The 13650-nt window shown below is 61.3% G+C and overlaps 1 protein-coding gene across 11 annotated transcripts in view; it reads right to left on the reverse strand.

The window, feature by feature from the left end:
- The window catches only part of FOXP4 (forkhead box P4), a 61489-nt gene extending 48670 nt beyond the window's left edge, over nucleotides 1–12819 (reverse strand). For 6 of the 11 annotated variants that reach the window (XM_072028307.1, XM_072028303.1, XM_072028305.1 and 3 more), the window contains exon 1: nucleotides 12469–12566. The gene's annotated coding sequence lies outside the window, so the exon portion shown is untranslated. Of the gene's footprint in view, nucleotides 1–6170; nucleotides 6304–11103; nucleotides 11245–12468 lie in introns of those variants that run through there. The other 5 variants (XM_072028306.1, XM_072028301.1, XM_072028302.1 and 2 more) reach the window with 5 other exon arrangements.
- Nucleotides 12820–13650: the final 831 nt, after the last annotated feature.

Below are 13650 nucleotides of genomic sequence, written 5' to 3' on the forward strand. Positions count from 1 at the left end.
GCTGCTCTTCCAGGGGAAGAACTTGCAGCCCAAGCCCCGGAGGAGAGCGCCGTGCACACCCACGTGCGTGCGCACGTCCGCCCTTGCACGCGTGCGCGCCCCGCAGCCTTGCACCCGTGGCCCCGTGCGGCACCCACGGCCCCGTGTGGCACCCACCAGCCACACATCGATGTTTCCAGCCTGGACACGCCGGCATCTCGCAGAATAAAGCCAGCCTGAGGGTTAAGGCTCTGCCTGATTGGGGTGCACGCGGCTCTTTTTGCTTGTCGCCAACCCGAGCGCACACAGCGGGGAGGCACAGACGTGGCGCACGCATCCTGCCCGCTGCAGAGCCCCAGGCCAGCCTCTGGGGCGCACACACCTCATGCCCAACGTGCCAGGCACCCAACACATCCCAAACCCAACGTGTCACTCACCCGAGTCGCCACGTGCTGCGATCCCTTCCCTCCCTGTTGCACACCAACAGCCTGAAGCCACCTGCACCCGCGGGTGTCCCTCCGAGGCACCCACCTACCGCAGCCTCTAGCTGGTGCTGAGGAAGAGGAGGGCTCTTCCTCCTGGACAGAGCCACTGACAGCATCGTGTCCCACGCCTGCCCCACGGCGAGATGAGGAAGAGGAGGGCAGGGAAGTGTCCAGATGTGTCTGGGGTTGAGAAAGGTACCCACGGCACGGGAGCGGCACCCAGCAGCCCTGGGAGCTGGAAGGGCAGCGCCGGGGCGGAGGAAGGCTCCTGGTGACGGCGTGTTTATGGGGAAAATAAAAAATAAAATAAAAAAAAAGAAAACCAGTTTGAGGCTGAGCAGGGTGAGGACACAGCCAAGAAGGGAGAAAATGAACTGGAAGCAGGCGAGAGCCAGATGGGACCAGGAAAAGGAGCAACGAGGGCGCGCGGGCGTACCGACGCCGCCAGCCCCGAGGGATGCGGTGCTGGGACACACGGCCCCGAGCAAAATTTTCCAGCTGAGTTTGCATGAAGTCAGGCTGGAGGTTGCTAAAAGTCTCTTCTGGCCTTTAAATAATCCAGAGGGTGGAAATAAAAAAAAACACGGTGCCTATTAAATGCGAGGGAAGAACTCAGATGCTGCAAGTTTTCCCAGACTCGGTCATGTTTGTGCAAAAATTCATCCAGAAACGCTCTACTTAACGCACTCCCCGCTGCACAGTGATGCTTTCCACTGCAAGTCCCATTTCTATTCAGGAAGAGGCCTGGTTTTCATCCAGAAATTATGCTGCTCACGAGGAGAAAGAAGAAAAAAGGCGGTGGGGGGGAGAACTATCCTTGGGCATTTTCAAACTCTCGGTCTGAAGTCCTTTTTTTTGCATCCGAATCAGAGGCAGGCATGACCTGAGGCCGGCTCCCCGTCTCGCCAGCACCCCTGGAGCAGGGCTCAGCTGTTTCGAACCCCTTCCCGATGCTGTTTCTGCACGGCTCGGCTGCCCTGCATGGGTTCAGCACCTCCTGCCTGGTTCCAGCACACCCCGAGGACAAACACAGCTCCCGACAGCAGCACCGGGAGCCGCGGCTGGAGGAACGCGAGCAGGTTCAGGAGTTGCCTTAAAACGTGGGAAGCTGCACCCAAAGATGGCATCAGTGTGGGGAGGGAGGTGTGCTGGAAGTTTCGGGCGTGCAGAAGAGGGTTCAGACGCTCAGAGCATCCCCACAAGCCGGGGAAGCACCTCCCCACGCCAGGGTCCCCCACGCGCCGCGGTCCTTGGTGGGCGACTCGGGATGAGCCGCGTTCAGCTGCTGCATCCTCTTCGATCCTGAGCTGAGCGGGGCTGGGGAGAGCCCCCCTGCCCCCTTTCCAGGGTGCCATGTGCAGGGATGGAGCAGGAGCTCGTCTCCTTTCCCAGCAGGGACCGCGTTGCACGGCCGCGCTTCCAGCATCCCTCTGGCCGGGCAGGCGAGCTGCTCCAGCAGCACCACCCCCGGCATCTCCAGACCATGCTGAGCTCCGGAACCCCACTGCGAACCCAAGAGCTCAGCCCTTAAAGCACACAGCGGGACTCAGCACCCTCCCAAATCCCAGCAGCGTGTCCCTGCTATGCAAACTGGGACAGAGCTATGGAAGGACTGCGGGGACTGATAGCGGCGCAATAAAGCTGTGCCAGAGGGGGTCCGCACCCCCAAATCCCTGCTTATCGCCGCCAACGGGTGATGCTTCCTCCTGGAAGACCCCAAACTCATCCAGCCGTGGGGTGCGCGCACACAGCAGCAGCACGCAGGGCACTGCTGAGGCTCCAGCCAGAAGTGACCGGGGTTCGGTGGCCGAGTGCCCCTGGGGGCATCCCCGGTGCCATGGGACGGACGGCGCCGCGCTAGGGAGGTGGTGTGAGATGCAGCCTCATTGCAGAGCACATCTGGAATCTGCGGGGTTTTCTCCCCTCTGTCCCTCTTTATAAACAGAAAAAAAATCCTCGTTCTTTACGATATTAATTTAGGATTCACTGCCAGGGCAGAGGGGGCACAGTGGGACCAGTGCCCACCCCAAGCTGGGTGCAGGCAAAGCTCCGGCACAACCCCTGCTGCCACGGGGTCCATCACGTCCCCAGTGAAGCAAGCAGCTGGGGCAGCCCTCACCTGCCCCAAAAATGCATCCCCCAGAGGTGGAGATGGAGCACCTCGCTCCGGGGGCATCGGGCAGGGTGTGCTGGGGACATGGCCCCAGCAGCGCCTTTCCTCGCCTTTCCTGGAACTGGCGGGTTTCACCCCAAAGCAGCGTGGCTGTCCCAGATCAGGACATTCCTTGTGAGCACACTACCGTGGGCACGCTGAAGAGCTCCTGAGCAGCACGGGCCTCATCAGCAGCTGCACCGAGCAGGGCACATCCCTAAAACAACCATGGCAGGACAAGGGACGGCAAAGACACCGGGACGCAGCGCGGTCACCATCCAGGTCACCAAAACTCCACCGGCCACGAGCCCCTGGGTGCCCAACACGCCATCAGCCCCGCGTGGAGCAACGCTCCTAACCCTAGCCGTAATCCTGTAGACAACTTTAAAGATGTCTGTCTGTCTGTCCCTGTGTCCCAAACCTGTCCCCGAGCACAGGGTTGGGAGCTCAGCGGCGCTGGGGGCTCCTCGCGCATCACCGCAGATAATCAACCAGCTGGCCCCGACCTTCCCCAAATCCCTCTCCGATCCCCAAACGCTTCCCCTCGGCCCGGCAGCTTTCCCTCATCCCATTTCTAAATGGGCTGCCCTTTTCAGCAGAGTTTTCAAAGGCTCTGGAACCCGGGGGGCGTCTGGGGGACCTTTGTGCTACCTGCGAGGAACAATGCGGCGTTTGATCCCGGACGGGGCTGCTCCGACAGCCCCCGAGCTTGACCCAGATTCGGAGCGGCGGCTCCTCTTCCCACAGACAAGGACGTTTGTTCAGGCTACAGCCCGCCAGCATCAAGGGAAAGACTTCAAGGGATTTGGAAGCGGAGCCTAAAAGCGGAATGTGCCACGCTAGGTATAAATAAAAACCTGGGTTAAAAGAGGAAGCGAGAATAACCCGACCGGAGCCGTGCCGAGCAGGGAGCGAGTGACCTTTGGGGACGGATCCGGAGAGCCCCGAGCATCCTCCAGGGCAGGCAGGGATCAGCCCCGGGACCTGTCCCGTTCATGCCGGGTCCCTGCCACATCCCCCGGTGATGAGGGAACTCGGACCCGAATTTCGGCAGGGCTGAAGCCAGCACAAACCTTCCGCCTGCAGCTCCAGCAAAAGAGGAACGAAGTAAACCTCGTGCCACGCCGCGAGAGGGAAGCTCGGCCGGCAATCCCTGCTCCGGGACGCTTACACACACCTCGCCCGCGAAGGGATTTTAGGACTTCTTCCCTATTTCTCTTCCCCTCCCCGCAGCAGCAGCTTTGCAGGGTTTCCCCATCGCCCGGCTGCTCCACGGCTTTCATCCCAGCCCTCTGAAACGCTGCAGGAACCGGGGTGGCTCTGCCGCCCCCAAAAAAAGCCTTGTCCTGGTGCAGGATGCGGCCTGACACCCAGCCTGCCCGTCTGCTCTCCATTGCCCATTTCTCTCCTTTTTCCCCCCATTCCCACCTCGCACCTGCCTACAGGAGGGACCCGGCTCTGCTCCCCCCGCTGCGAACCCAAGCCCAGCACCGCCACAACCCCCCAGCTCAGGTTTTCCAGCGGGGCAGTAGCCGAGCATCCCTTTTGCTTCCCAGCTGAAAAATCCTGGCCCTTTGGGGGGGTCATTTACACGCAAAGAATCGAGGCTGAGAGCGCGGCACAGCGGCGCAATTTGGGCACAGGAGCGAACAAAACCCAACCCAGAGCCCCCGTGCAGAAGAGAAGTGGCACAGGTCCGGTCAGGAAGGGATTTCCCTGCAGGGAAAGCAGCCTGGGGAGCAAAGGAGAAGGCGTAAATACTTTGGAGACAATATCAGAGAAGGGCAAAGCTGGAAACATCGTTTTATAAAAGCCGCTTCACCAGCTTTTTTTTTTTTCAGGCACCCAAATCCGTGGAGGCAAAAGAAGTGGGGTTTGCGGCTACGCCCGGGACAGCAGATTTTCAAAATCCACATTTCCTGCCACAGAAGTTATGGGACTTTGTCCCCCGGCACGCTTTTTATTTTCTCTCCTCCTTCCGTTTCCAACAAGCCAAACGTGGCTGCATTTGGGAATTTCCCTCCCAGCCTCAGGTCTGGCTGCATCCAGGAGGGATCGGCCGCGGACTTTGGACGCCGGGGGCCGGCCGCCCACCGGCACAGCACCCCGGTGTGCCGAGCATCTCGCCGCCACCTCCTGCCCCTGCCAGGAGCCCGGAGCTCCCGTCGGAGTGGGAGATGCCCCAGATGGGATGCGTGTGGTTAAAGGTTTGGGTTTGGGTCCAGGCATCGCCGTCCCGCTCTGCTTCCACACCTCGGGGTGCAGCCACAACAGTGCCTCTGCAGGGTGGCCACCAGGACAGAGTAGGTGGCACCCGGAGGGGACACGACACAACCTGGGGACCATCAGGCTTGGCCAGGCCATGGCAGGGAGTCTTCACCCGAAATCTCTTCCCAAAGCCAGGCCCAGGAGAGCCCAAACCTGCCGATGCTCACCACGAAACCGCTCCAGCTGACAATTCTTGCCATACGCCGTCCCCTTACCCAGAGTCAGGGGCAGCTCCAACACCCTTGGGACCACCCCACGTCCCGGACAGCCCCACACCTTCTGCCCATGCAGAGGGGGGGCAGCTTCCCCCTCCTGGGGCCTGCTCTGCCAAGCTGGGCTGGGGACAGTCATCCTCATCCTCATCCTCGTGCCATGAGGACCCCCCCAGCGTGGCCAAAGCGGGGTTATCCATCCTGGAAACCCCATCCCACAGCAGCCGACCCCAGCACGTGATGCCACGCATCCAAGCGAGCCACGAACCCAGCTGCAAGCCACCAGCGAGCCAGCCCTGGGCAAAACGCGTGCCACCAAGAGATGTCCCCGGGTGGATGGGACCTGTGCGCATCCCTCGCTCCCGAGCACAAACCCTGGCTGCAGCACGCTCCCGGGGCTGGAGACAGCATTTATCCAGCCCGTGACAGCTTCTCCGAGGTGGTCCCCATCCCGATCTCACTCCACACAGCGCAGTCCCCAGCTTGCACGTTCGCATCAAGCAGGCAAAACCAGCTACTCACCACTGATCCCCGGCGCACGGAATAAACTCGGAGGTCTCGAGCGAGCCGCAGAGGCTCACGCAGGGAGGGCAGGATGGAGCTGGGCTCTGACACCGGTGGCACGATGCTCGGCGAGGCGCACGCTGCCCCGGATGGCAGCAGGGAGCACGTCCCGCTGCCGTTTTCTCCCTCTGCCTGGTTAAATCCCACCGGATAAACCCAGTCCTGCGAGCACTCCGGGAAGGTGTGTTGAAACGAGCCCTTTCGACACCGCCCGCCGCCAGCGGGGCCGCTCATCCCGGCCGATCCCTGCCGCGGCCCCTTTCTCCTCCTGTTTGTTTAACCAGCACCAGCGGTGCCCGAGCAAACGCCCAGCCCCGTGCCGGCGGCACCCCAAATCCCCGAGCCTCTTGGCACCGATCCAGCCCCGGCACACGAAACCCTCGACGGCTCCTCCTCGGTGCCACCACCGCCACCAGCACGCGGTGAGCGGCTCGAGCTGGCCCCCACCCCTCCAAACCCACCCCCCCAAAACATCCACAGGGGGTGGAATCGGGGGTCCCCAACACGTACCCGAGTGCCCCCGGAGCGCGCAGCCCTCGCAGGCGCCCCGTTGGCAGCGTGGAGCCTGCGGCCCAGCCGGGAGCAGCCCCAGGCGCCCGGATCCGGCCGGCAGCTTCCCCATCGGCCCGTGCCAGCTCCCGACCAAACACGGTCACGTGGAAGAGGTTTGCCAATGAGGCAGAATAAACAGCTTTCAAACTGCCTCCGAAGCAGGGCCCCCGACGGGATTTTCTTCCCCCTCTAGTACCTTAAAAAGGATTTTTTTTTTGTGTGTGTGCGCGTGTTTTCACAGCTGCCTGTGTTTCGGAGAGCAATCCCCCCCCTCCCCACCCCAATCCAAAAAAAAAAAAAAAAAAAGAAAAAAGTTTTGTTAGTGCACCTTTCGCTCCCGATAAAACGCACGCAGGATCCGCCGGGACCGGGAGAAATTTCCTCCCCCTTCGCAGCCACCCTCCTCTCCCTGCTTTGCTTACAGAAAATACAGACGTAGAAAAAAAATAAAAAACTGAAAGTGCTTTTGCTGCTGATCCGGACCCGACAACCGCGGCACAGGAGAAGGATTTCCGTTTGAGCACGAAGCAAAAAGACTTTTTTTTTTTTTTTTTTCTTGCCAACTTGCCAGGGCGTGAAAGCCAGGCAGCGAGCGTCGCCTGGGGCCGGCGAGCGCCGACACCAGCTTGCTTCAACCGAGCTAACAACCCAGCTAACAACTCCGAGCACATCTCCAACACAGGCTTTTATATTTTTTTTTCCCCTTAAAAAAAAAAAAAAAAAAGGAAAAAAAAAAAAAGACAAGCGGATGGAGACAGCCCGTGCCAAGTGCTTCGAGCACGCAGGGTTCATTTGTTTCGGTATCCAGGTACCGTTAGGGCCGGCCCCGTACCCACGTCTGCGCTCCCGGCACAAGGCATCGTAATCCCTTAATGACTTCCCTTCAGCTCCGTCCCCAGATCTAATCTCTGCGGGCAGGGAGCGAGATCTTTATGAAATAAAACGCGGACGGACGGGCTCAGCATCTCGCTGCAGACCTCCGAGGGAAGGTGGATTTTTGCCTCCCAATTCTCCCCCCCCATGCCCTGGCGCTGCTGCGTTTTTGCCAGCGCGTTTTTGTCGCGAGCATCGCGCTTCAGCACAGCAACTCGGTCGCCAAAAAGGGCTTTAAATCAGAGCAGGAAAAAGTTTTCAAGAAAACCTCTCCGGCGGCGCCTCCGCTGCGCATCACACAACTGCAAAATGCTCTCAGGGGTGAGAAGAATTGGGAAGTTTTTCCAGCTCCGACCACCCCTACCCCAAGCCGCAGGTCTTGGTGCCGCACGCGGTGCCCCCCCCGAGTGCCGGGAGCCCCTTCCCACGCTGTCCCCGTGCTGCCTGGCAGTGGGGCCGAGCTGCCAGCCAGGAATCCCCGGCGGGCAAGGGTATTTTTTTTTTCTGGAAAAATCAAAATACAGCGAGGGGAGGCGACGTCGAAGGGCAGAGGCAGGCAGCACCTCTCTCAGGTGCGCCAGGGTGCCCAGAAGCCGCACGTTGCCGTGTTTTTACATCTCCTGAGACGCACGGGTGGCTTTCCGAGTGCTTTTAGGGCTTTATTCCCCCTGTTTTTCCCCTCCCTCTCTGGGTATCACCACGCTCGCCCCTCCAAGGAGCAGATGCCAGCAGCTTCCCCCGGGGGAGGAGGGGGCACAGCCGAGCCCCCAGCTTCAAGGTGCCCTCCTGCGAGCGGCCGCGCCGGAGGAGATGGAAATGAAAGCGGACAGGGCAGGAAATTTCACGTTTCCACTTCCAGAAACGGCAGGTGACAGCGGCGCAGCGGCAAGCAGAAGGAAGGGGGGGGGAAATCGCCCCCGGCCCCCAGGGCTGGGAGCTGTCGGGAGGCAGCGGGGAGCATCCCCCGGAGCCCCCGCACCACCCGCGGCCGGGGCTGAGCGCTTCGGAAACACCACGGCCAAGGGGGGAAAACGGCCCCTGCCACGAGTAAAGAGGATTTCCCGAACCCTTCCAGCCGCCAAAGCCCGCTCTGCGGTGGGAAACGAGGTGCCAAAAGATAGAGCCGTGCCTTCCTTTTAAATGAACCGTGGGGGGGTGAAAGAAACGAGGGGGGCTCGGTGCTGTCCTGCCTTTCTTGGGGAAGAAGAATGGGACGCGTCCCCGCGTGGGGCTCGCCCCCCACATTGCCACCACAAAAGCGAAGCCGGCCCCGCACCTCCAGCCCCTCTGCCCCCCGCGGGACGGCCGAGAAGGAGCCGAGGAGGTGGAGGGGGTGGGGGGGGGGGAAGAGAAATAAAATAATGAAAAAAAAAAAAAAAGCAGAGAAAAAAAAAAAACACAACTCAAAGCCGGAGCCTCGCCGCCCCCCTCCCCAGCCCCACTGCGCGACACAAACAGCCTCAAAGCATCCCCCTCTCCGGCGGCAGAAAAGAAAAAAGCTGCCGGGCTCTCCGGGCAGCAACTTCACAAGTGAGTGCACTCGCATTCCTGCCGGGTTATGAGGAGGGAGAAGAAGGGGCACGGGCCCGCAGCGGGGATTTCGGCGGTGCTGGGTTTTACGGGGCGCGCTCCTTGCCCAAACCCTCTCCGGCCGTGGCACCGGGACGTGTCCTCGGAGGGCAGGGAGGCGAGCGGGGCTGCTGATGTTCCCCCCCGCCCTGCACGCTCTCAGCCCCCCTCCTCGCTTCCCCCCGCCCCCAAACCACAACTTTTCAGCCCTTTTCATCCCATTTCTCCACCGGTTTTCTCAGCTTTCTGCCCCCCCCTCCCCAAAGCAATCCTGCCCCAAAAGGCGCCCGGGTGCTTCCCAGCGCATCCTCCTCACCCGGCCCCTTCCCCACGGGGGGGGGCAAACAAGGCTCCCCCCAGGGCCCAGGACCCTGCAGCACCTTCCTGGGGCTGAGGGGGAGAATTTCCCACTTTTTCCCCCCAAACTAAGCCTGAGTTTGGGCTCTGAACCAGGTCATGGCAGTGTTCGCTTCTCCCAGCGATGCTCAGCCCCCTGCTTTGGGCTCAGCATCAAAAGGACCTGGGGGGGGTGGGAAACCCCAACAACAACAAAAAAACAACTAATAAATTCTAATAAAATAAAAAAAAAAGGCAGCATCTCCGAGCCGGGATGATTCCCAGCACTACTCCAAGTCCCGTCCCCCCCCTGGCCCCCAGCCCCACACCACAAAGGGCCAGGCAGGAGCCGGAGCCACCCCAGGGCTCCGCAGCCCTGACAAAAGCCTCGGCACACGAAATTTCCTCCCTGCTTTTCGCCACATTTCTCCCCCCAACGCATCCCCAGCCCCCCCCTGCCTTTTGCAGTTCGATTTGAGCAACCTGAAGGGGGGAAAAATAATAATAATTTAAAAAAAAAGCAAAGGAAAAAAAAGGGGGGTAAATTTTACGAACCAAGTGATTTTTCCCTGTCCACCCACCCCCGGGGGCTCGTCGGGTTTTAAAAAGACCCGAAGAGGGGGTGGGAATTAAAAAAATAAATTCAGAGCTGGGTTTCGCAGCAGCCTGAGACTTTCACCGTGTTTAATTGACAAGCCGGGGAGGACGAAGGGGGACGAGGTCCCCACGAACCCACAGCGACCAGGGGCGCGAGCCCCACGTTGTGATTTCCCCACCGAACGCCTGCTCCCAGCCCAACGCGGTGCTCGCGTAAAATCGCTTCGCACACAAGCAGAAATTTGTAAAAAGCAAATCCTCCTTCTGGTTCGGGTTAAGGAACAACCCGGGCTTTTTAATACAGAAACTAATAACGTTTTTATGGTGTGCCCCACAGCTTTACGACGCTCGCGGAAAAGCCAGGTCTTAACCCGGTGCTAAGTTGGGTCCGACCGTGGCAAGAGGCAACCTCGGGAGCCCGCGGCCGCCGAGCGGAGCCGGTGGAGCTGCCTAAATCCGACGGGGGATCCTGGGGAGGAATCCGGACCCAAATTCCTTTAGGACTACATTAAGAGGAGGAAAAACCCAGGGCAAGTTTTTCACAGCGTGCGCTTCGCCCGCTCCGAGCGAAGTTGAGCTTTCGGGCGGCCGCGATTTATTCCTGCTCTCCCCCACGCGGGTTTCCATTCGATTTAGAAAGTGCACGGGGGAGAAGACAAGGCGACAGCCCTTCACTAATTTTTTTTTTTTTTTTTTAAAATAAAAGTGGGGGGGAGAACAAAAAAAGAATCAATCCCAAATGGCCAAAGCAAACCCAATTACGCTCCACTTGTTCTCCCCTACACACACCTTCGGACCGCGCCTGCCAACTCGAACCAGATTTCCAACCAGCGACAGAAATTATTCGGAGCGATCTGCTGCGAGCACGGCACTTTGTGGAGAGCCTTTCTTTTTTTTTTTTTTTTCCGAGGGGGAGCGGGAGAGAAGAGACAGAGCCGCGTTTGTTTCGGACACGGACGAGGGAGAGGGCTCGGGGAAGAATAGGAGCGAGCGAACTTTGCCGGGGCAGCATCGCGCCACCGAGCCGGGACCGCGCCGAGTCAAGCTGAGCCAAAGCAGCCCCGGGGGGGGGGCTCTCAGTGGGCTCTGAAGCTTCGCCACCCCCATTTTAATTTTTTAGGTTGTTCCCCAGCAATTTCCAACCCCCCAGAAGGCGACGGCTCCGTACGGCACAACTCTTTGCCAATGCGCCCCCGATCGCCGCCGTCACCACCGGCAGCAGGCACCCCCCCGAGCCCTCCCGCGGGCTGTGGGCATCACACCGCAGCCCCCAACCCCCCCTAAAACCTCACAGGACCCCCCCCAGGCCAAACCACCCCATCTTCCTCCCCAAACAAAGGCGCACCGAAGATTCCCAAACTTCTCATCCGGGCGCACTGCGGGCACGGATTCGGGTTGGGGCGCGCGGCGGTGGCCCCCTCCCCGGTGCCAAACCCGCGGCCGGTTCCTCCGGCTCCCCGCAACGGGGTTTGAATTTTTTGGCGGTGCCGGGGGGTTTTCTCCTCCTCTCCCTCACCTTGTGGGTTTTCTAGAGGGTTTCCCAGGGCGCCGGGCGATCTCGCTGCAGGTTGACGGCGGCGGCTGCTGCTTTCCTCCCAGCAATTGGAAAAACTTGGGGCCGCCCGACTTAATTTATCTCGAGCGAGGAGCGGCGGGGCTGGGGGGGGGGGGGCGAGTTGGAAAAGTGTAGGGGGAGGAAAGGGGGGAAAAAAAAAAAAATAATAATAATAAAAAAAAAATAAAATAAAATACAAAGAGCCCACCCCGAGCCCCCGGGAGCAGCTGGTGTTAAAGCAAAACTGCCAGCGGGGGAAGAAAGAAGGGGGAAAAAGGCGAAGCCCCAACAAAGGGAGCGCGGCGGAGGCTCGGCATGGCGGGGGCCGTGTCTGGGTGTCTGTCTGTGTCTGTCTGTCCCCCCCCCCCCCCCACCTCGGTGCTGGGACCCCCGGCCCGCCGGGGAGCGGCACCTCCGGAGCCCGGCTCGGCTCAGCCCAGCTCGCCCCGTGTGTGTCCCCCCCCACCCCCCCCACCCCACCTCCAAGCCCCAACCCGCCCCGAGGGGGCTGCCGGGGGCCGCCTTCCTCCTCCTCCTCCTCCTCCTCCTCTTCTTCCTCCTCCGCTGCCGGCCGGGGAACGCCTCGAGGGGGGGGGCGGCGGAGACCCCCAACCCCCCCCCCTCACCACCACCACCAAGAGAGGGGCGCAATGGGGACCCCCCCCACCACCACCGGGATCCCCTCACACACACTTCGGGACCCCCCCTCCTCATTAAGCCCCCTTCCTAATTAAGCCCCCCCCCACCCCTCCCCAATTCAGCCCCCCCCCCCCCCCCCCCCCCCCCGCTGCCTTTGTCCCGGCTCCGCAGCAAACTTCCGCGGAGGGGGGGGAAAGGGGGAAAAAAAGGGGAAAGGGGGGAAAATGGGGAGAAAAGGGGGAAGGGGGGGTGAAGGGGGGGGAAAAGGGGGGGGAAAGGGGGGGGAAGAGGAGGGGAAGGGGGGGGCAAGAGGGGAAAAATGGGGGAAAAGAGGAGAAAAGAGGGAGGGAGAATGGGGGGGGAAAGGGGAAAAAGAGGGAAAAGTGGGGGAAATGGGAGGAAAGGGGGGGATAAGAGGGAAAAAAGGTGAAAAAAAAGGAAAATTGGGGAAAAAAGAGGGAAAAGGGGGAAAAAGGAAAAGGGGGAAAAGGGAAAAGGGGGGGAAAGGGGAAAAAAGGAAAAAGGGGAAAAAAAGGGGAAAAGGGGAAAAAAAGGGGAAAAGGGGAAAAAAAGGGGAAAAGGGGAAAAAAGGGGGAAAGGGGGGGTCTTGTCGAAGCTCCCCGATGGGGGGGGGGCGGCACCGGGACCCCCCCCCCCCCCCCAAAGCCGCGCTCCGCTCTCACCCACCTGGTAGCGCGGGGGCCGCGGCGGGCATGCGGCCGCCTCCTCTTCCTCCCCTTCCTCCTCCTCCTCCTCCTCCTCCTCCTCCTCCTCCTCCTCCTCCTTCCTCCCCCCCAAAGTTGGACGGGGCGCGCCTCTAGGACGGCCGCTGCATGGCACGAGGAGGCGGCTGCTGCTGTGAAACGAGGTGGGGGGGGGGGAACCGGCACCGGCGCCCCCTTTGGCGCTTCCCCCCCCCCTTGTAATATTTTAGGACCCCCCCCTCCTCCCCGGGACCCCCCGAAGGCTGCGGGGTGGCTGCGGGGCCGGGCAGGGCTCCGGGGGCCGCCCCTGTCCCGCTTGGGCTCGGCTCGGCGCGGGCGCTGTGGAGCGGGGCGGGAGGCGGCCGCCCTACCATAGTTCCTCTAAAGCAGGTGCAGCCGCTTTCCTTGCCCCCCCCCCGCCTCGTCTTGGGCCCGAGGAAGAGGAGGAGGAAGGCTACGGGGAGATTTGGGGGGGCCCCGTGCTGTCCCCGTGCCCCCGCACCCACCCGTGGTGTGAGGGGTGCGGTGGGTTCTCCGTCAACGCCACCCCCTAAGTGGGGCTCGCTGCCCCCCCTCTGTGTGTTCCCCGTGGTCCTAATTAGCGCCAGCGCTAATTGTGGGGTTCCCCAAGCCCATAAGGGACGTATCGGCTGGGGGGTGTGAGGGGAAACTGAGGCACGGGGTAACGGAGGTGGTTGTGGGGTGAAGTGCTGCCGGGGGGTGTGGTGTGGTGTGGGGTCGCTGAGCCCATTTTACAGATGGGAAAGGTGAGGCCCTGAGCCAGCAGCCCCCCAACCCCGCTCCGTGACACCCCCGCCAGGCAATGAGGGTCCCCATGGCCCGAACCGGGGTGCTGAACCCAAACTGGCACCCGGCTGCTGACCCCACACGTCTGGATTTGGCACCCAACCTCCGTACTGGGCTGCTGGACCCCAAACATTGCCCGGCCTCAAGACCCCAAATCCTTCCCCGCACCCCAAAAACACCCTCCCTTGGGTGCCAGGGCTGACCCCGAGCAGGGCAGGGGGACGCGGTGGTGTGCCCGGCCGGGTGCTGTCCCCAAAAGGCCCATGGGGTGGGCACAACCTCGCATGGAAGCAGCAAAAGGAAGATTTTGGGAATTCCCGTGGGCACTTTGTTTCACTAGCACCGACTCTGTGTTCTT

The sequence above is a fragment of the Anas platyrhynchos genome, chromosome 27 (genome assembly GCF_047663525.1).
Source record: "Anas platyrhynchos isolate ZD024472 breed Pekin duck chromosome 27, IASCAAS_PekinDuck_T2T, whole genome shotgun sequence".
NCBI lineage: Eukaryota > Metazoa > Chordata > Aves > Anseriformes > Anatidae > Anas > Anas platyrhynchos.